At 36.3% G+C, this 21,993-nt stretch overlaps 1 non-coding gene across 1 annotated transcript; it reads right to left on the bottom strand.

Moving 5' to 3' along the window:
• Positions 1-7,506: 7,506 nt before the first annotated feature.
• On the bottom strand, positions 7,507-7,580 carry TRNAN-GUU (transfer RNA asparagine (anticodon GUU)). The gene has a single exon. It is a non-coding gene; the product is annotated as a tRNA-Asn (tRNA).
• Positions 7,581-21,993: the final 14,413 nt, after the last annotated feature.

Below are 21,993 nucleotides of genomic sequence, written 5' to 3'. Positions count from 1 at the left end.
TTGGAATCTGTGCGCTCAAGTTTGAGAAACTCTGCAACAGAGGGAAGTTGGAATTATAATTTTCAAATCGACCAGTATGTGATGCAGAAATGCGTTAAGAGATCAGTAAACTCTAGGATTCAGAGAGCCGCTTCAAGGTCAAAGAACTCTGTGATTCAGGTACATCTATACCCTAATTTTTAACGAGCTACTAAAGAGAAGTTAACCAGCCAGTGGTACTTGCTGGCTTTCTGACGTCTCACTTTTCAACCATCAACACCTTAAAGTGCCGAGCGAATTCAGCGACACCGTACCGATTTGCAGTCCAACAAAGTAACTTGTTTCCCACAACCGCCTCATGGAGATGTTACAACAGCTAGTATATGCAAAGTGTATAATAAAAGCCTAGGTTAAGGTGTGGCCAGCCGGGAATGATAAATTTAGTCAAATCACAGAGACTAACCAAACGAAATTAATGCGTGTTTAGATACGAAAAGACCAACATTATTAAACACAGCATCACCAAACACCAATTTTACTGATCTAACTAGCTTATTCTTCTGTTTATAACAATAAAGCGTTGTATAATTTTACGACAGCAACAACAGGTAAACTAACACTTGCTAGACAAATTAAAATTGTTTACGTTTGTTGTTGAATTGAAAAAGAAAATAATTGAAATACGACAATGATCGTTCTCAAAAGGTTTGTTTGTTTTTGAATTTCGCGCATAGCTTCACGAGGGCTATCTGCGCAAGCCGTCAATAATTTACCAGTGTAAGACAAGAGGGAAGGCAGACAAGAGTTGACGGTGGGTGGTGATGACTAGTTGCCTTCCCTCTAGTCTCACACCGTTAAATTAGGGACGGCTAGCGCAGATAGCCCTCGTATAATTCTGCTCAAAATTAAAAAACAAAGAACCAAAAAAACGGGTGGACATAGCTTCAAATTTACATGAATATTTTGATGTTGTTGTTTTTTGGGTGGGCGTAGAAATTATCGGTCGTTTGCTAAGAATTACATGCAAAATGAATTAAGCGAGGGAACACTTTTGTTTGAAGAAACTGTTTACCAGTGCGACGGTTTAGATCTGCCATGCTTACGGTAGATTTATTTGCTTTGTTTTGAATTTCGCACCAAGCTACGTATTTAACACTTGCCTGTAATTACATCTCGTCATATTCAACAGAATACCCTGTAAAGAACAATATGTTAACCGAGTTAATTGAAAGAGCTGAATAATCGCATACACAGTAACAGTTTACAACTGAAAACGTTATTAATTATAATAAGTCTTGGAATGTTATGACATCAACATGCACCTAGAAATTTCTATTTGTTAGCACATGATTTTTCAGATGCTAACCGCGTGTTGTAAACAGAAGCTAAACAATAAAGTAAGTATCCCTTACGATTTATATTTACATTCTTATTAGTACTTTGGGTGGCGAAACTCATCAACCGATATCTGTCGTCATGGTAATAAGTTTGTGCACGTGGTATCCTCCATATTATTAATCGGAATAAATTAAATAATTCTTGTTATTTTTATTTCTCAATTTGGTGATCTAGTTAGATAACTTTAGATAAATAACATAACTCAGTCATAGTCAAGTTTCTTTTGGTACGTAAAATTATTATTATTTCCTTTCGTGTGGATGATGTATTAATTTTGGTAACTTATCCAATGGACGTTAGGTTTGTAAGCAGCTGTTGGGTGACTAAAGCACTTTGATACGATAATAAAATACATTTCACTAAATTAGTTTATCTAATAATGTGAGAAGAGAAGGCCATAGGAATGCCATTATGAAATATCCAATTGAAGAGAGATAAGAACAGGAACAAACTAAGAGACCTTATATTAAACAAGAGTTTATTTTAGATTTCCACTGAAATTGTATTAATAGTGTCGACGTCCAGCCTGCGGTTGACTCTTCATGAGATGAAAATTTCAAAATATATAATATGAAATGTACCCACACAGTATTGGCGAAACTTTGTGTTCTTGTCTAGACTCACGTGTTTGACTTTAACAAGAAGTATTAGCATGCGTATCATATAGTGACACACGAGTAATGGCCATATTTTCTGGAAATGGTCTTAAAACAATCTTGTAACTATGTAACTCTTTTGCCATATTGCTGATAAGTTTCATTTGCTGAAGGCGTTCGACTCGTAATCCGAGGGTCGCGAATTCGAATTCCGGTCGCAACAAACATGCTCGCCCTTTCAGCCGTGGGGGCATTATAATGTGCGGTCAATCCTACTATTCGTTGGTAAAAGAGTAGCCCAAAAGTTGGCGGTGGGTGGTGATGACTAGCTTCCTTCCCTCTAGTCTTACACTGCTAAATTAGGGACGGCTAGCGCAAATAGCCCTCGAGTAGCTTTGCGCGAAATTCAAAACAAACAAACAATCATTTGCTGAAATTGATAGCCGTGATATCGTGATGATTAATACATCCAAATATGGACCACTTGCTGTTAAAAGTTTTATCGTGATCGCAAACCACTGTTATGTGAAGGAGAAAGAGACAGTATTTTATATCACAAATATTTAATGTTATGTCAAATTTACTGTTAGGAGAATTTGGGATATTTAGTAGTCGACAATGCATTCGTTTTTCTACACGATGTTACATAACTGTTGTGACAACTATGGTTGGGGCGGTACAAACAAATCCTATAAAAATGACAGTATGGGGTACACTGACACATTCTACCTGCAGCAGAGAGACATGTGTGCCAACCAGTTTCACAATGGGGAATTTACATGTATTTTTTATTCTCTTAAAACAAAGATAGATATTTAAATGTAGTTTTATTAATTTAAAATTACGAGAGAATTCTTGCAAATTCCTTACTGCGTGGTCCCGGCATGGATAGGTGGGTTAAGGCGTTCGACTCGTAATCTGAGGGTCGCAAGTTCGAATTCCGGTCGCAACAAACATGCTCGCCCTCTAAGCCATGGGAGTATTATAATGTAATCGTCAATCCCACTATTCGTTGGTAAAAGAGTAGCCTAAGAGTTGGCGGTGGGTGGTGATGACTAGCTGCCTTCCCTCTAGTCTTACACTACTAAATCAGGGACGGCTAGCACAGATAGCCTTCGAGTAGCTTTGTGCGAAATTCAAAAACAAACCTTACTACGTTGTTTTCTTTTCATTATGTTATTGTTGTATTTTTTTTTCAATTTTGAATTTCCAACTGTATTTGTATGCATTATAGTTAAAAACAATTGACGTGTTTTTTAATTAATTTGAATGTGGAATAAATATATTCAAATAAGTAAAGTGTTTTTTTTTATTTTATGTTATCCGTGTCAAGTTACCTCTGCACACGAGGTAAATTGACACACAGTGCATTTCCTTCTATTAAGTTCATTTCCAAACAAATTAGTAAGGAGAGAGTGGTTTACTTTTGTTGCGTGGTAGCAGAAGGTACCTAGTTTATGATGCTATCATGATTTTGTGTGATTTATTGAAAAACAAAACAAACAAACAAGAACAAACGTGAGTCAACCACTTCCAGTCTTCCCTACTGTTTGGTGCTGTTTCAACATTAGCCCAACGAAAGCTAAGCTGTTTCTATCAGTTCTATTCCCTCTTTACGACATCAGAGCGCAAGAATGATTTAGATAATTAAAATATTGACTAACCACTGGCAGTGACTTGACACAGAGTTGTATCCTACTCCTAATCTGAGTCCAGTATGGCCAGGTTATTAGGGCGTTCGACTCGTAATCTGAAGGTTGCAGGTTCGAATCCCCGTTACACCAAACATGCTCGTCCTTTCAGCCGTGGGTGTGTTATAATGTTACGCTTAATTCCACTATTCGTTCGTAAAAGAGTAGCCGAAGAGTTAGCGGTGGATAGTGATGATTAGCTGCCTTTACTATAGTCTTTCACTGTTAAATTAGGGACAGCTAGAGCAGATAGCTCTCGTATAGCTTTGCGCGAAATTCAGAAAGCAAAGAAAAACAGTCTATATTCCTAATCCACTAGGTAAACATCCAACACTCTGAACCACTACGTCTCTAATTTATTCCTAATCCATAACGTAAATAACCAACACTCTGAACCATTATGTCTCTAATTTATTCCTAAACCATAAGGTAAACAACCAACACTTGAAACCACTATGCCTCTAATTTATTCCTAATCCATAAGGTAAATAACCAACACTCTGAACCACTATGTCTCTAATTTATTCCTAATCCATAAGGTAAATAACCAGCACTCCAAATCACAATATCTCTAATTTATTCCTAATCCACAAGGTAAGTAACTAACACTCCGAACCACTATGTCGCTAATTTATTCCCAATCCACGTGGTCACTGATAAACATCCTGACCCACACGGTCCTAGTCCATTCCTATTCCACGATAAGCAATTTATAGATTGAGATTAAGACAGGCAGATGTGCCCGGGCGTAACTAATTTCTGCTATGTTTAGTACGTGTCGAGTCTGTCTTTATTGTTAACACTATATTATAACTAAACTCAACCTAGCAGGTGTTTGTGATTGTAGTAGATGGTAGTTCACGTGATTATATCAAATGAAAAACTCATTTCATCTTTCAACATCATCATATCGAGGATGGATAATTAGTGTATATTGAATTCGGATCACAGCAAGTTTCACACCTGGATCAAACTATTCCTGCAGTGAATATCATTAATTAAGTATTTTTTTACGTTCTTAAGGATTTTCAACCTTATAAAAAAGGCATTGTTTTGTCAATTGGGTACCCTTGCTGTTAACGAAATTTTCGGTCGTGAACCCAATAATACCTCATGAAATTCGGCTAGTTGAAAATATTTAAATTTGTCTTATGGCCACACATTAGGATAACAATGCAACACAGCCTGTATAGTAAGAGTATAATAATTAAAAATAATGAAACTATGTATATTAAATATTCTAACCAATACTGTTAATGAAAGTACCATTAAAGAAACACTTGGGTATACCTCACTTACGGAACATACGCATGCTAGTTGTTTGTTTGAATTTCGCACAAAGTGCACGAGGGCTATCTGCGCTAGGCGTTCCTAATTTATTAGTGTAAGACTAGAGAGAAGGGAACTAGTTTTATTGTGATTGCAAGTCTACCACCAACGTTTGGGCTACTCTTTTACCAACGAATAGTGGGATTGACCGTAACATTATGACGCCCTCACGGCTGAAGGGGCAAGCATGTTTAGTGTGACGGAGATTCGAACCCACGATCCCCAGATTACAAGTCGAGTACCTTAGCCGCCTGGCCATGCTGAGCCTCACAGGTTCTCAGCTTCAAATACATATAATGTTACAATTTACGGCAGATTGGAATACTTTATTATATGTCAACCACTCAACAACAATATTGCCTGTAACACTATCGCAACACATAAGAGATGGTCACCCACGTTAAGCTACTTTCAACTGGTGAACTAGACAACGCATTATTTAAGGATTATTTATTTCATTTAGCCAATTAAAGACTGAGTATTCATGGTACTATGGTGATGTTTCATTCTTCAGTTTATTCTCATAAAATACGTAAACACTAGTGTTGAGTCAGCTTATTTATATAAACCAATGATACAAAGGAAGGAAGGAAGTTTGCTGATTAATTAATAATAAACACCGTTGTAGTTATTCATCAACTGGGTGAACAATTATTGTTAAGGCAAAACAAGAGACGTAAAGTGTTTACCCCTAGGGGCCCGGCACTCGTTCGACTCGTAATACGAAGGTCGCGGGATCGAATCCCGATTGCACCAAACATGCCCGCCCTTTCAGCCGTGGGGGCATCATAATGTTACAGTCATTATAGGTAAAGAAAGATATTGGATGCAGTAGTAAATATGAATATAGAATGAGTGAGAGAGAGAAGGATAATGTTGTAAAGATAATATTATTATTACTGGTGTAATTGTTTATTAACTAAAAGTACAATAGACTTAAAAGTTAAATCGAGTTGTCAGGATAATGAAATATTGGAGTATATAATTAATAATCAGTAGACAAAAGTAAAAATAAACTGAAAGTAAATTGATAAAAAATAACTTGCGGTAGAAGCCAAACTCTCATATTTGTTGTCTAAATACTGTTGTTGATAACACAAGGAGCTGTCTTTGTCTGCCCACCACGGATATTGAAACCCTGTTACTAGCATCCATACCACTGTGCCACTGAGGATCGCTGAATGCTCTTAGACAAAAGTAAATATTGAGGCTCTTGTCGAAAGAGGTTAGTATGTAAATTATTATTTGATAAATACTATATGAGTGGGTAGAGTTGTCGAACGCTGGACCAATTGTCATCCAATCTGGCATGTGCTCCTCCCCTCTTTCCATTGTGGTGAGGGATAGAGGGGTCGGTATCATGCCAGGAGAGTCACATGTTTTTCTCATGCATGGAATGTGTATGACAACTAGTAAGCAATAAAACAAAAAAAACCTATGCAGGTACATTATATCAAAATGAGACATAAATAAGCATTGGTTGATAATTTCACCGATTAAAAAATGAGAACGATAATATTAGCTAAAATTATAATGATATTTTTGAAAACAGTTAAAAGATGGCAGCACATCATTACGACAGGATTATGTTTTGAAAAAAAAAGAAGCTATGGAATAAATTATTGTTGTCTTTGATTTAGCATTTCCTCGGTAACATGCATAATTTACTTCTCTTTAAAACATAATTATAAAATAAATATTTTAACACTACCCCTTTGCCAACCTGGAGATGATCTAGGAAGGTCGATACTTTGTTCTCTGCTTCCCAATAAAAGTGTTAATACCCATACCAGCCGCTCTTAGATACATTTTTATTTCAAGTGGATTTCTCATCATCAAGAGAAACCACCCCTTGTTAACCATTTTTCGTGATAAATCTATTTCCAAGGACAATAAATTAACTTAAAGTATTTTTTTTTTTAAAAGTGTTGGAACAATTTTATTTCCAGTAGAACAATTAGATGTTAAGTCGTTCGCGTAATTGTACAATAAGTACTAGTTTTAAACAATATCTCAAAATCATTGAGAAAAAAAACGTATCCAGAGAGTTATCTCTCTTGGAATAGTGTGTTGCCAGAGTGTTGAAGTACATAACGCCCCATAATGGCTCAGCGGTATGTTTTGTTTGGTTTGAATTTCGCGCAAAGCTGTTCCAGGGCTATCTTAAGTAGATGTCTCTGATTTTGCAGTGATAGACCAGAGGGAAGGTAGCTAGTCAATATTAGCTTGGTTTGGTTTGGTTTTTGGAATTTCGCACAAAGCTACTAGGCTATCTGTGCTAGCCGTCCCTAATTTAGCAGTGTAAGACTAGAGGGAAGGCAACTAGTCATCACCACCCACCGCCAACTCTTGGGCTACTCTTTTACCAACGAATAGTGGGATTGACCGTCACATTATACACCCCCACGGCTGGTAGGGCGAGCATGTTTAGCACGACGCGGGCGCGAACCCGCGACCCTCGGTTTACGAGTTGCACACCTTACGCGCTTGGCCATGCCGGGCCCAAACGTAAACGTCCCCGGGTGGGCTCGAACCACCAACCTTTCGGTTAACAGCCGAACGATCTAGCCGATTGCGCCACGGAGGCGTCGAGAAAAAAGCATGTTTCATGAGACGGGGATTCGAACCCGCGACCCTCAGATTATGAAGAGAGCACAATATTAGCTACTTCCATCTCTTGGTTTCCTCTTTTATCAACAAAAAGTAGGATTGAGCGTCACTTATAACGTATCCACGGCTGAATAGGTAAGCTATTGGCCAGTAGTCGAGTGAAATAACCACCAGGCTAGCGGTACTAACAGTTTGTAATTATAAATAGAGGGTGTCGTCACACAAATATTAGGCAACCGGCCCCATTTAAGAAATTACAAAGATACTATACATTGATGCCCTGGGATTGTTTATTCAGATTGGGCATGACCAGAGTTAGAGAGGAACACAATGATTAGCTACTTCCATCTCTTGGTTTACTCTTTTATCAACAAAAAGTAGGATTGAGCGTCACTTATAACGTATCCACGGCTGAATAGGTAAGCTATTGCTAGTCGAGTGAAATAACCACCAGGCTAGCGGTAAGTCTAACAGTTTGTAATTATAAATAGAGGGAAGGCAACTAGTCATCACCATCCACCGCCAACTCTTGGGTTACTCTTTTGCCAACGAATAGTGGGATTGACCGTAACGTTTTAACGCCCCCACGGCTGAAAGGGCGAGCATGTTTGGTTCGGCCGGTCATTTGAAATAGAACATATTTTATGCACTAGTGACTATCCCTTCCATTGGATTCTTTTGGAGCAAGCAATTGATTAACGGTGTTAGTGAAAACTGTATTAAGCCTAAAGGCCCGGTATGGCCAGGTAATTAAGGCGTTCGACTCATAATCTGAGGGTCGCGGGTTCGAATCCCCGTCACACCACACATGCTCGTCCTTTCAGCCGTTGGGGCATTATAATGTACGGTCAATCCCACTATTCGTTGGTAAAAGAGTAGCCCAAGAGTTGGCGGTGGATGGTGATGACAAGCTGTCTTCCCTCTAGTTTTACACTGCTAAATTAGGGACGGCTAGCGCAGATAGCCCTTGAGTAGCTTTACGCGAAATTAAAAAAAAATAAGCCTAAACTCAAAACAGGCAACTTACAGAAATAACATGAAGATTATAGCTTAATAATGATTATAAAGTCCTTATCAAGGACCAAAGGTCATCATCATTCTTAGAGTAACGTCCACTTAACTCTCGTCCTCATTTCTCTTCACAAAATGGTTTTTAACAGCATCACTTTGTGGTGTGTTAGTTTTTATTTCTTTCTCGAAATTATCAACAGGAATGATTTTATTCAAGTGGGCAGCCACTTTATAGTGTTGGATCCCACTTGTTCACCGAAAAACAACAAATAAATACTGAATATTGAAAACAACATCTACACGACAAAAAGTTTCGAAAACACATAATTTCTATTTATGAATATACTTTGTCAAGAACATTAATTAGGTGTATTTTACACAAATGATGTTTAATGTTTTCGAGTACAGAGCAAAACTACAAAGTTATCGATTTTATACAGGTGTAAGCTAGAAATTACTTCAATATGGGACTTTATTCAATTTACGAATCGTTTGGAATTTGAATTGTCCCTAATTTAACAGTGTAAGACTAGAGGGAAGGCAGCTAGTCATCACCACCCACCGCCAACTCTTAGGCTGCTCTTTTACCAACGAATAATGGGATTTATCGAAACATTAAAAAGCCCCACGGTGGAAAGGGCTAGCACTTCTGGTGTAACGGGGATCTGACCCCGCGATCTTTAGCTAACGAGTCGAGTGCCTTAACCGTCTGGCCATGCCAAGCCAGTTTGTGCTTTAGCGCAAAGATACATAAAAGGTTATTTGCGCTGTGCAAACTGCGGGGATCAAACCCCGATTCTTAGTTTTATTAGATTTCATGCTTATCTTTGCACGACTTGAAACTATCACACATTAAATTGAAAACAAAATATAAATCGAAATTCTTCATGAATATTTGTCTAAAATTATTAATAAATAAATTCAGCAATTAAAAACGAATAACTTCGTTTTGTTTACAAAATATATATTTTTATTTGTAGCTCATCTACAGTCACCAATGTACTCTAAGGCGTCAAATAATATTTTATGTGCAGCACTTTAGTCAAAGTTCAAATCAATACAAACAATACAGCAGCGACGCCTATTGACGAAGGTTGTAAATAATACGCCCGATCCGAGTAAGATAAGTACATACACTTAAAGGGAAACTACAAATCAATCTAACCACCAGTATAGCTAATTACGTAAACTTTTCTTGTGCATTTACTGTTATAGATTAGAATGCTTTGTTCTATTAGTTGGGTACTCTTGCTGTTAACGATATTTTCAGCAGTAAATCCAATAATATCTCATGAAGTTTGGCCCACTTAGGAGATTTAGGTTAGTCATTAATAAACATTATAAGCCAACACTGCAAATCAATTTTTATAATGAAGGTATAATAATGAATGATTAATTAAAATAAAATAAAAGTAATTAAATTAGATATAGTTATTAATTAAAGGAATAAAATAATGTATAATTTCACGCAACATTTATCACATATTTATATTCAATAAAAACACAGCGTGTTCTGAAGCTCATTACAAGAACGTCTCTGTATATTAACAGACATTACAAACCAATTCTCAATATTTCCACTTTCACAGGTAGTTCAGAAGATAACACAATAAAACCTTTACGTATCGTTACGAGGAGGAAAAAATATAAGAACTAAAACACAGCTTTTAAAATTAAGCACAAATAATATAATATTCAGCGCTTAGTTACATTTTCTCCGACAATAACCAGTGTTTAAAATATCGGTGTCGTATATTGCACATATACAAAGTGTTTCAGACATTTGGAACTTTAGAAAGACCAATAATTTCTAGCTCATTTTGCATGAGAGGAACATGGGTGGGGCCTTTGGATAATTACTTATGCCATACAACGTTGCCTTATTTTATTTGCTATTTTTGTGGTCGCTTTTCGCTATAGGTGATGCATACCACTTAAGTCTCTGCCAAAATGTGTTTGATTTACTGACACAGTATAAATTATTTCTGTTGCATAATTAATACATATTTGTCCACCTCCTGTTCAATTTTCCGCTAGAACTAGGCTTAAGCAGTCAGCGATTAAAAGGAATAGGCTTAGAAACTCTTCGTCGTTGTTACTGTTACCATTAGTGTAAAACATTTACATGTAGCATTATTAGAAAACGCGTATCGAGTATTCAACAACATGAAAATACTTTTATACACATAAAACATATCATTGTTATTGTAAGAGCAGACATGTGTATATTATGTCATGTCTTTTCATCTGACTTGTTTAATTTGTACAGTGAGAAACTCCTAATGGAGACTGAGGATTTACCATAGCCAATCATTGGTGGGCAGAATTTCAATGACTTGCTCTATGCTCATGACACAGTTTTTATAGCTGATTCAGAAGAGAAGATGCAACAAATGTTAGATAAAGCCGTTAGTGACAGTTAGAATAGAGGTTTAAGTATTAACCATAGAAAAACAGAATGTGTGGTGATTACAAATCAGATCGTTCCTGCATACATTATCAAAGTAGATGATTAATAGATAAGGTAGGTGAATAAATTCAGTCAGCTGGGAAAATTATCATGAAATAAGACGGGGAATAAAAATGGTAAAAGGCACTTTTATGAAAATGGAAAATATATTGACAAATAGAAAATTTTCTCTTGGGACTAAGTTAAGAGTTTGGGACTGCTATGTTATAACAATATTCAGGTATGCATCAGAATGTTAGACAATATCACCAAGTATGGAAAAGATAATTGTAGCAGCTGAATTTTCGTTTTTGAAGCTGTCCTTGGAAGTGTGTTAAACAAGTAAACCCTTAAATGAAGAGAAGTTTGCAGAAGAAAGCTGCTGACACACGTAAGAAAGGGACAGTTGGAATTTTTCAGACACGTTATGTAAAATGAAATTGAAAGTATGAAAATATTAATGGAGGGAGAGACTGTGGAAGACAGAGGTTGTCTTATGTCTATCTAAATGGATGAATGGATTGGCAACAGACGTAGATATTCTTTGTGGTCCAAGGAAAAGAAATTTGTAGAAGAGTATGGTCACCAAAGTTGGTTTTGAACATGAAACCTATACAGAGAGTGACTATGGTACCTAGATGGAAAGTGACTATGGTACCTAGACGGAGAGTGACAAGGGTACCTAGATGGAGAGTGACAAGGGTACCCTGACAGTGAGAGACTTTTTTAATGCCTTTCGCGGCGAATTATTCTTAGTGTTTGTTTGTAGAAGAGCACAAAGCTACACAATGGGCTAACTGTGCTCTGCGCACTACAGGTATATATTCCAGATTTCTAGCGTTTAAGTCCGCAGATATTCCGCTGTGTCACTGGGGACGTTCTTAGTGACGTCTCTTGGGCTTGTATAAATGAAGTAGTAATAAAAATAAAACATCTAATTTTTGTTTTGTTCCGAACAAAAATGTTTTTTCAATAAATTTAACTGTGCACACACATATATGCTAAATTTACCAAATGACAAAAACAACCCATAGATAAAATATTATTCAGAAATGAAATTTCAAATGTATATATTAGTATGTCAACTATACTGTGTGTTTTCTTATAGCAAAACCACATTGAGCTATCTGCTGTGTCCACCGAGGGAAATCAAACCCCTGATTTTAGCGTTGTAAATCCGTAGACTTACCGCTGTACTAGCAGGGGACATACTAGATAGAAAGAGACCACCAGGAACGTCTCGTCAGCAGAAGAATCTTGGAACAGGTTGCGACTATGACAAGCTATCGGGCTATGTTCAACGCATTACCAGACAACAATGTCAGCATAATTTTCAATCACGCGATGTCTCTACAACGCCTTGGGTAAATGCGTTGTTGCCATACAGATCAATATCTACCAGAATTATAATGTATTGCCACAACGAGTGTTAAAGTTTTCTGTTACACATTTGATCAAAACGTTATAGCACTGCAGACAGGTAGCAACAGGGTCGTAACTTATTGACTCAAAATGTTATCATAATAGCCAATAAGACTCACAATTCTCGCTAGGCTTCATAGTTTCAAGCATGTTAATGCTAAGATGCTAAGATCCGGGGTTTGATCCTTTGCAGTTAGTCCAATGTGGCTTTGCTAAAAAAAATGTTTTCTTTATTGTTGCTCACCATTGAACTTTCTACCTCATTATTATTGTTGTTTTTAATAATATAGTAATCTCGATTCAGTATTTATTTGCCAGTTCAGCTTGTGAATATAAGGCCAAGTAATATTTTATTTAAACCAAAACAATCCCACTTCTGACGTTAGTGTTGTGACGTTATTAATTTTTGAGGCTGTTTTTTTTAATTATTTGGTGAAAATAATTCGACGTCAAATGCACGTAAAGGTAGCAAATTAGTTTATTTCTTTCTAAACGATTCTACAATCTAGGCTACTTTTACTTGTACACTGTGGTAACTTATAGGCCTAAGTTTATAAATGATGCTCAAATGGAAACATCTCGCTAATGGTACCTCGATTGACATCAAAGTAAGCTTGTATAATTTCACTGATAATATATCGAGTACCCAAATATGCGCAATAAATTAACATTGGTCCAAATACTTCAATGAATGGCGGGTTCAAAGCTGGCTGAAAACTGACAGACACTCGATCAACAACCTTGTGGCATTCACACGATGACTATTTCACTTTAACCTTTTACAACAACACCTTGTTTTTATATGTATTTACAACTGGTGTCCCAGTTCTAAAGTTTCGTTACAGTTACTAGCTTTTCAAGATGTCATCTAGAACATTCCTGGTGTTCTAGACATAGTCTCACAAACACACTTGATCTTAGGGTCATGCGTCCCGTGGAGCTGTGAAAGATCACAGTACGAGACGTTACTGTCGCGACTTGTTCTCAGAATCCAAAATCCTCGTGTACTATATAGCTTTATTTTTCAGACTCTATGTCAAACAAATAAAGAAATATCTTAAGCCTGAATTAATATACAAAAATCTACCAAAATCATTTCGTATCAAGTTAGAACAATGCTTTACTGATACTATATTTAGAAAACTAGAGTTCAAAGCAACTATTTATTAGTACATTTTGGAGTTGCTATGTACCAATACTATCATTTAGAACAACACTGTACGAACACTATAGTTAATACAACGATATAGATGTTACAACATAAAATTTGGGGTGGTTTGAATTTCGCGCAAAGCTATTCGGGGCCATCTGCGCTAGCCGTCCCTGATTTAGCAGTGTAAGACTAGAGGGAAAGCAGCTAGTCATCACCACCCACCACCAACTCTTGGGCTACTCTTCTACCAACGAATACTGGGATTGACCATCATATTGTAATGCCCCCATGGCTGAAAGGGCGAGCATGTTTGGTGTGACGGGGATTCGAATTCGCAACCCTCAGATTACGAGTAGAGTGCTTTAACCGCCTGTCCATGTCGGGCCCACAACACAAAGTAATAGTATTGTGAGACTACAATTACTATATCAGTTTCCGATACCACATGCTAAAGCAACAATACTCTGACATTATAGTTAGAAGATCAGTGTTCCAACACTCATACCGACACCATAGTTAGAACAATAGTATACCGATAACATTGTTAAGGGCAAAATGCATTTGTATTATATTTCTGTCTGTATATTTGACCTTCAGAATTTACTACTTTGAAAACAAGAAATGAAAAAATTAAGACTTATACCACGGAAAAAGATATTTCAATAATCACAACGTTTCGAACTGAGACACCCTTTCTCTTGTATTTTAACAGTTTAAAGCCACCAAAAGAAGGGGGTGTTCCAGAGGGGAACATTGTGAATATTAAAATATCTTTTTCCTTGGCACAAGTTATCCCTATTTTTTGTATTTGATTTCACCATACCATAGCGGTTTTTAGCTAATTTTTTCTTTACAAATTTGATATATAAATATTATTTATTACAAAACAGTTGCCTGTGTATTTCACAAATCAACTTTTCTTGTTCATTTGGGCTGTAGTTTTATTTTAGAAGACGGCCCGGCATGGCCAAACGTGTTAAGGCATGCGACTGGTAATCTGAGGGTCGCGAGTTGGCACCCCGTCGCGCCAAACATGCTCGCCCTTTCAGCCGTGGGGGCGTTATAAAGTGACGGTCAATCCCACTATTCATTGGTAAAAGAGTAGCCCAAGAGTTGGCGGTGGGTGGTGATGACTAGCTGCCTTCCCTCTAATCTTACACTGCTAAATTAGGGACGGCTAGCACAGGTAACCCTCGAGTAGCTTTGCGTGAAATTCAAAAACAAACAAAAAAACAAACAATTTTAGAAGACACTCGATATAGACGTCGAATTTACTACAACAATTCAAACTAAACAGTTCAAGGAATAATCAAGAAAATATATCTATTTAACTATAGTTTTTTTTTTTATCTTATATGGACAATTTCCATGCTGTCATGTGCACATTATTAGAATGATATAATAGAATCAGGGCCTAACGATTTTCTGGTTTTTAATAAGATAAATGCATTTTTCATTACCAAAATGTCGCATTAGCAGATAAAAATAATTACATTATTGTTTACGACATGTCCTTGCTGCGATGCTTATGGTTAAGGTGATATATATATATATATTCTAACGTCAATATAGTGATACGAAAAGTTTTTGTTTGTTTTAATTTCGTGCAAAGTTTTACACGAGGGCTATCTGCGATAGGTGTTCCTAATTTAGCAGTGTAAGATTAGAGGAAAAGCAATTAGTCATCACCACACGCCGCCAACTGTTAGGGTACTCTTTTACCAACGAATAGTGGGATTCACTGTGACATTATAACGACACCACGGCTGATAGGGCAAGAATGTTTGGTGTGACGAGGATTCAAACCCACTACTCTCTGTTTTCGCGGCGAGCGCTCTCACCATCTGGACATACCGGGAACAACAAAATATAGGGCTACTTGTGTTCTACCTACAACTGCTATCGAAACCCGGTTTCTAGCAGTATAATTCCGCAGACATACCACTGGGTCACTGGGAGCAATACGTGTTATTTTGAAATTAAGTATAAAGCTACACAATGAGTTATCTATTCTTTAGCTACCACGGGTATCGAAACTCGTTTTCTAGTATTGTAAATCCGCAGACATACTGTTGTGCCACCAAGGACGCTAAAAGAGAAGAGAGTCAGATAAGCCCTAATGCGTCCGTTGTCTTATGAAATTTGTTAAACTGGTTTCAGTAAGATCTTATCTTATAAAATGGTTCAGGTCAGAGGAAACGGTAAACAAGGTTTATTAGTGATGCACGAGTTGGAGTCATGTTTGTTTTGGGAATTTCGCACAAAGCTACTCGAGAGCTATCTGTGCTAGCCGTCCCTAATTTAGCAGTGTAAGACTAGAGGGAAGGCAGCTAGTCATCACCACCCACCGCCAACTCTGGGGCTACTCTTTCAGTGGGATTGACCGTCACATTATACGCCCCCACGTATATTGGGAGGGCGAGCATGTTTAGCGACGCGGGCGCGAACCCGCGACCCTCGGATTACGAGTCGCACGCCTTACGCGCTAGGCCATGCCGGGCCTGGAGTCATGTACATACATATATATATATATGGTAGCAAGAAAATTGTGATGTAGATGGAATAATACGATTCAGAAGTTTACGAAATACATCAAAATAGAAGCTAAGAAGAAGAAATTGATTTTGGTTTAACTCATTTTCCAATATCTTTAATAATTTCTGAACCGGAGGTAAATATAAGAAAATGAATAAACGTAGTTTATAATTAATATTTCTACATATAGCTATGGTGTACTTACCAGTAAATAATAGAGAGAAACTCATTTTATACAGCTGAGAAGTCCAGTTTGCGATTCCTCAGTATACGTTTCTTCTAACACTAATTTAGAATATTGATGTATTTTGTTTTTCATTGTCTATGAGGCTCTATTTTTGGTACAGCGTAAGACAAGAAGAAATATTACAGGAGAGTGAAATGCAGTGTACACTTAGGAAGTCAATATTTACATCAATATAAATTAATAACTTGAAGGAAATTGTATATAAAAAAAGTTAAATCAAACGCACGTATCTATTGTTGAAAGTCAATATAAGCAAACTATGGTGCACACTAAAAATTCATATTTCAATTTATTTCCAACTTGCAGGTAATTATCGATAAAGAACAAACATAGCTTACGAATGATATTTGTACCAATAATAACATCTTTAACGGTGCTTCCACGGACAGCCGCGCTCAGTATCTGATCTGTATGGCAATCCTTAATATACATCATCATTTCGGAATGATCTCAGACTATGTTTTAGCATTTTCTGGTTGAACTAAAATTCCTTACGAAATTTTACGAAAAATTCGCAGATTTAGTGACGCTATCGCACGTGTTTGACTCCCATAGTGCACAGTAGTAAACTAGTTTGTTTTTTTTGTCTATTTCCACCTTAGAAGATAGTGTAGAGTTGTGTTGTTGACTGACACTCTCGGCCTCTTGGCTAACATCAAGAATAGTTTGTTGTGTTTTTGGCTATTCGTATCTCAGAACGGCTGGTATGGGTATTAATACTTTTATTGATAAGAAGAGAACAACGTTTCGACCTTCCCAGGTCATCTTCAGATTCAGAAAACCTTGTTCTCTCATTATCAATAAGTGTTAATACCCATATCAGCCGTTCTGAGATGCATTTTTATTTCAAGTGGGTTTATCGTCATTAAATTTTTGGCTATTTGTTCCCGTTGCAGAATAGACATGAAGGTCTTGGTGTCAGTGAGATAATCCTCATCATTTTAATCAATAGAATTCTACCATTTTCATTGAAGCTCACTGGACAGATCGTACTGTAGATTCAAGCTGAAACCCAGAATTCAATCAATGAAAGTGCCATCCAGCTGTTTCAAAAGCTTGTTATTCAATATTCAATCTTTCTTTCACTTATCTGAGTGCCATCAACTAACATGCAATGCAATGCAAATACAACTTCTCACTGAATACATTTCTCTGACAGAGCTTGTAGAACATCGTTAACATATGAGAATAGTTTTGTATTATTAGATTTCTCACAAATGTCGTTTCCAATCACGTTGATATGACCATCTACATCTGCTGGGAGTAACATGCTACATGGAATCCTTAATACAGTAATGAAGGACAAAAGTAATCGACTATTGTTGTCAAAAGCGCTGAAACTTCATACCTTCTTGCGAACGTCTTCATTTGTAAAGTTTGATGTCGCTGTGGATTCAATACCAAATAACTGTTGAATTAAATAGACATCGTTCCTCTCCAATTTTGGAGTACTACAACAACTCTAGTTTTACACTACTAAATTAGGGACAACTAGCGTAGATAACCGTCGTGTAGCTTTGTGTGAAAATTAAAAACAAATAAATGAATAACCTAAAGTTAATTTCTTTGCTAGTTTTCACGAATTATTAGTGCTATGATCTTTTTGAGTGCAACGCCTTTCTTGCATACTGCTCTCAGTGGCTCAACAGCAAATCTGTTGGCTTACGACGCTAAAAATCAAGTTTCAATACTCGTGGTGAGCAAAATACAGATAGCCTATTGTGTAGCTTTGAGTTTAACAACGACCCAGCGAATGGTTGTTGCTGATCACATGGTTACGAAATACAATATCAGTTAAAAAATAAAAAACATTTCGGCATTTGATTTTCTTATGCAAGTAGTTTTTCATACTTTTTTATATCAAGTGTTTACTGATAACACATAGCTGTAACAAATTTATGTCAAGTGTTTACTGATAACACATAGCTGTAACAAATTTATGTCAAGTGTTTACTGATAACACATAGCTGTAACAAATTTATGTCAAGTGTTTACTGATAACACATAGCTGTAACAAATTTATGTCAAGTGTTTACTGATAACACATAGCTGTAACAAATTTATGTCAAGTGTTTACTGATAACACATAGCTGTAACAAATTTATATCAAGTGTTTACTGATAACACTTAGCTGTAACAAATTTAAATGATAACACATAGCTGTCAAGTGTTTACTGATAACACATAGCTGTAATAAATTTATATCAAGTGTTTACTGATAACACTTAGCTGTAACAAATTTATGTCAAGTGATTACTGATAACACATAGCTGTAACAAATTTATGTCAAGTGTTTACTGATAACACATAGCTGTAACAAATTTATATCAAGTGTTTACTGATAACACATAGCTGTAACAAATTTATGTCAAGTGTTTACTGATAACACATAGCTGTAACAAATTTATGTCAAGTGTTTACTGATAACACATAGCTGTAATAAATTTATATCAAGTGTTTACTGATAACACTTAGCTGTAACAAATTTATGTCAAGTGTTTACTGATAACACATAGCTGTAACAAATTTATATCAAGTGTTTACTGATAACACATAGCTGTAACAAATTTATGTCAAGTGTTTACTGATAACACATAGCTTTAACAAATTTATATCAAGTGTTTACTGATAACACATAGCTGTAACAAATTTATATCAAGTGTTTACTGATAACACATAGCTGTAACAAATTTATATCAAGTGTTTACTGATAACACATAGCTGTAACAAATTTATATCAAGTGTTTACTGATAACACATAGCTGTAACAAATTTATATCAAGTGTTTACTGATAACACATAGCTGTAACAAATTTATATCAAGTGTTTACTGATAACACATAGCTGTAACAATACAGTTAATATTAATATCTGTTATTTGTAAGTGAAAATGCCGCCATTTTCTTTTTGTAAAACAATTCAAAATACAACTATAAAAACATTAAATTATTAAGAAATTCTGATTTGAATTCCAATCATAATATTTAGCTAAGAAAACTATATCATGAATCAATAATTTAAAATATATATGAAACTACTTTTCAGAAGTTTCATTCGAGACTACAGGTTCGTAGGTTAAAAATCAATACTTCAGTGTCATTCATTACCACTAGAGATGTTTTCAGAAGGAATATCAGAGGGTAAACGTTTTTTTTTTTTCATTTTTGGATAAAGTGCTTTCGAAAATATATACCCACGTTTAAAACATTGGTATGTATCTGTTTTTGTTTATTTGTTTTTTGACAAAAGCGATGTATAATGATTAAAAAAAACGTATTTCTCCAAGTAACACTCTGATAATCCTATTAGCAACTAGCATTTCACCATATTTGTTGTAGGCTTGAAATCACTGTCTAGTTAAAAGATGAATTTCTTCTCGACATCTATTCCTCGCCGAAATTATTTGATATGATCAATACTTGAAAGTGCTAGTAGATAGCGAAATTACAGTATTGAGGAAAACAAACTCAATTCTAGGTTTCACAGCTATTTCTTTATTAATACTATGATTTCGCCCACATAAGCAATATGAAGGAAAGCTATGACAGTAATAACGTAAATATTTGCGAATCTTACAGTGGTATTCGCTTTTCTTAATTTTGTAATTATGTGATGAATATAAATCCGAATTTGCCTACTCGCAGTTAGGGTGCCATCATTTTCCAAAGATCTTCAACACCATTGTCTGAGACGTAATATTGATCTATTAACATGTATCACTACAGATGTTTCACTCCTCTCCTCTTTATCATCGAAAAAGCTGTCGATAATTGTTGTTAATAAAACTGAGTTTATACTGATCCATGATGAATATTCTTGACCAACTTTAAATCTGAAATCACTTTAATCCTTTAATTTAGCAGTCTCTCTTAAACAGTGGTGTTTGTGCAGCTAGTAGTCCATGGATACCACTTCTGACTGTTCTAGAGATATCATTATAATCAATACTTACAGCTATGTTACTGAAAAGATCTCTAGTAGATTGTTATGTGCTACATAAAGAATATACAGTTACGACAGAAAATGTTCGTATCCCTGCGTCCCAAGTGGTTTTTTACTCATAACTTAACAAGTATCACGATTAGGCTAAAATACGTATGTTATATTATAAATATTATACTAACACACATCTACATAAATTGTTATGTAAATTAAACGACAAATAAACTGTTTATAAACAAATAACCAAATATAGGAGGAGCAGAAAGTGTTCGTACATTTCAGAACTTGTGAAAAAACTGATATTCCCGTAAAACGTTTGTTTTACGAATAAATATGTAATTACGAATGTAGTTTGGCGAATAAACTACATTATACCATTACAGAACAAGACATTTGGTTCATAATTATTAAAATTTAGCCAGCAAAATATGTACTTCCGGCAATTTAGCGCCGTCTCCGCCATTATCTGCTTGGTCATCATGGCGAACAGGAAACAACTGTCCAGTGATTCAAAAAACCAAATTATTGTAAAATACAAGTCTCGTGTGTCTCTTTCCGGTATTGCTACACAACTTAATGTGCAGAAATCTACTGTTCAAAGCATAATTGCCAAGTTTAAGCTCACAGGGTCAACTGCTAACTTCCCTCGTTCCGGACGCCCCACCAAAATTCCAGAGAGAATCATGAGGAAGATTCTCAGAGAAGTTAGTAAGAACCCTCGTTTAACACGTAATGACATACAGAAACTGTAAAGGGAAACTGGGGTTGAAGTAAGCATCTCTACAGTTACGAACATGTTACGCTCTTCTGGGTTCAAAGCATGCCGTCCTCGTAGAACTCCATGTTTAAAGCCTGTTTATTTAGAAGCACGATTGGGGTATGCAAGAAAGCATATAGATAAACCCTTTACCTATTGGAAGAGTATTCTTTGGTCAGACGAGACTAAAATCGAGCTTTTCGGCCACAATGATGTTCGCTATATTTTCTGTAAGAAGGGGGAACGAAATCTTCCAAAGAACACCGTCCGTACAGCTAAACACAGAGGTGGCTCGATCATACTACGGGGTTCCTTCAGCTTTTCTGGTGTGGGCAGCCTTCACTGTGTCAACGGAATCATGAAAAAAGAAGAGTACGTTGATACATTAGGCACTTATATCAATAATGATGCTACGAACTTGCGGCTTGGGCGTCGTTGGATCTTCCATCACGACAGTGACCCTAAGCACACATCGAAATATGTGCAATCTTGGTTGCAGAGGAACCATATAAGCGTTCTGGAGTGGCCATCGCAGTCACCCGACCTCAACCCAATTGAAAACGTTTAGCATGCGTTGAAGACCAGGGTTCATCAGCGTCATCCGAAAAACTTCCAAGAGTTGGAGGTCTTCTGTAAAGAAGAATGGAAGAAAATACCAGTCGATTACTGTCAAACTATCATGGAGGGCTATGAGGAGAGACTGCGCCAAGTAATTCACCTGAAAGGCTTCACGACTGACCATTAAAGTAGACGCACTTTCTGTCCCTCCTGTATTTGGTTATTTGTTTATAAATAGTTTATTTGTCGTTCAATTTATATAAAAATGTATGTAGATGTGTGTTAATATAATATTTATAATATACTATACTTTCAT

This window comes from Tachypleus tridentatus, chromosome 1, assembly GCF_004210375.1.
Source record: "Tachypleus tridentatus isolate NWPU-2018 chromosome 1, ASM421037v1, whole genome shotgun sequence".
NCBI classification, from domain to species: domain Eukaryota; kingdom Metazoa; phylum Arthropoda; class Merostomata; order Xiphosura; family Limulidae; genus Tachypleus; species Tachypleus tridentatus.
Note: the sequence above shows the minus strand (reverse complement) of the source record. Positions and strands in the feature narration are given on the sequence as shown.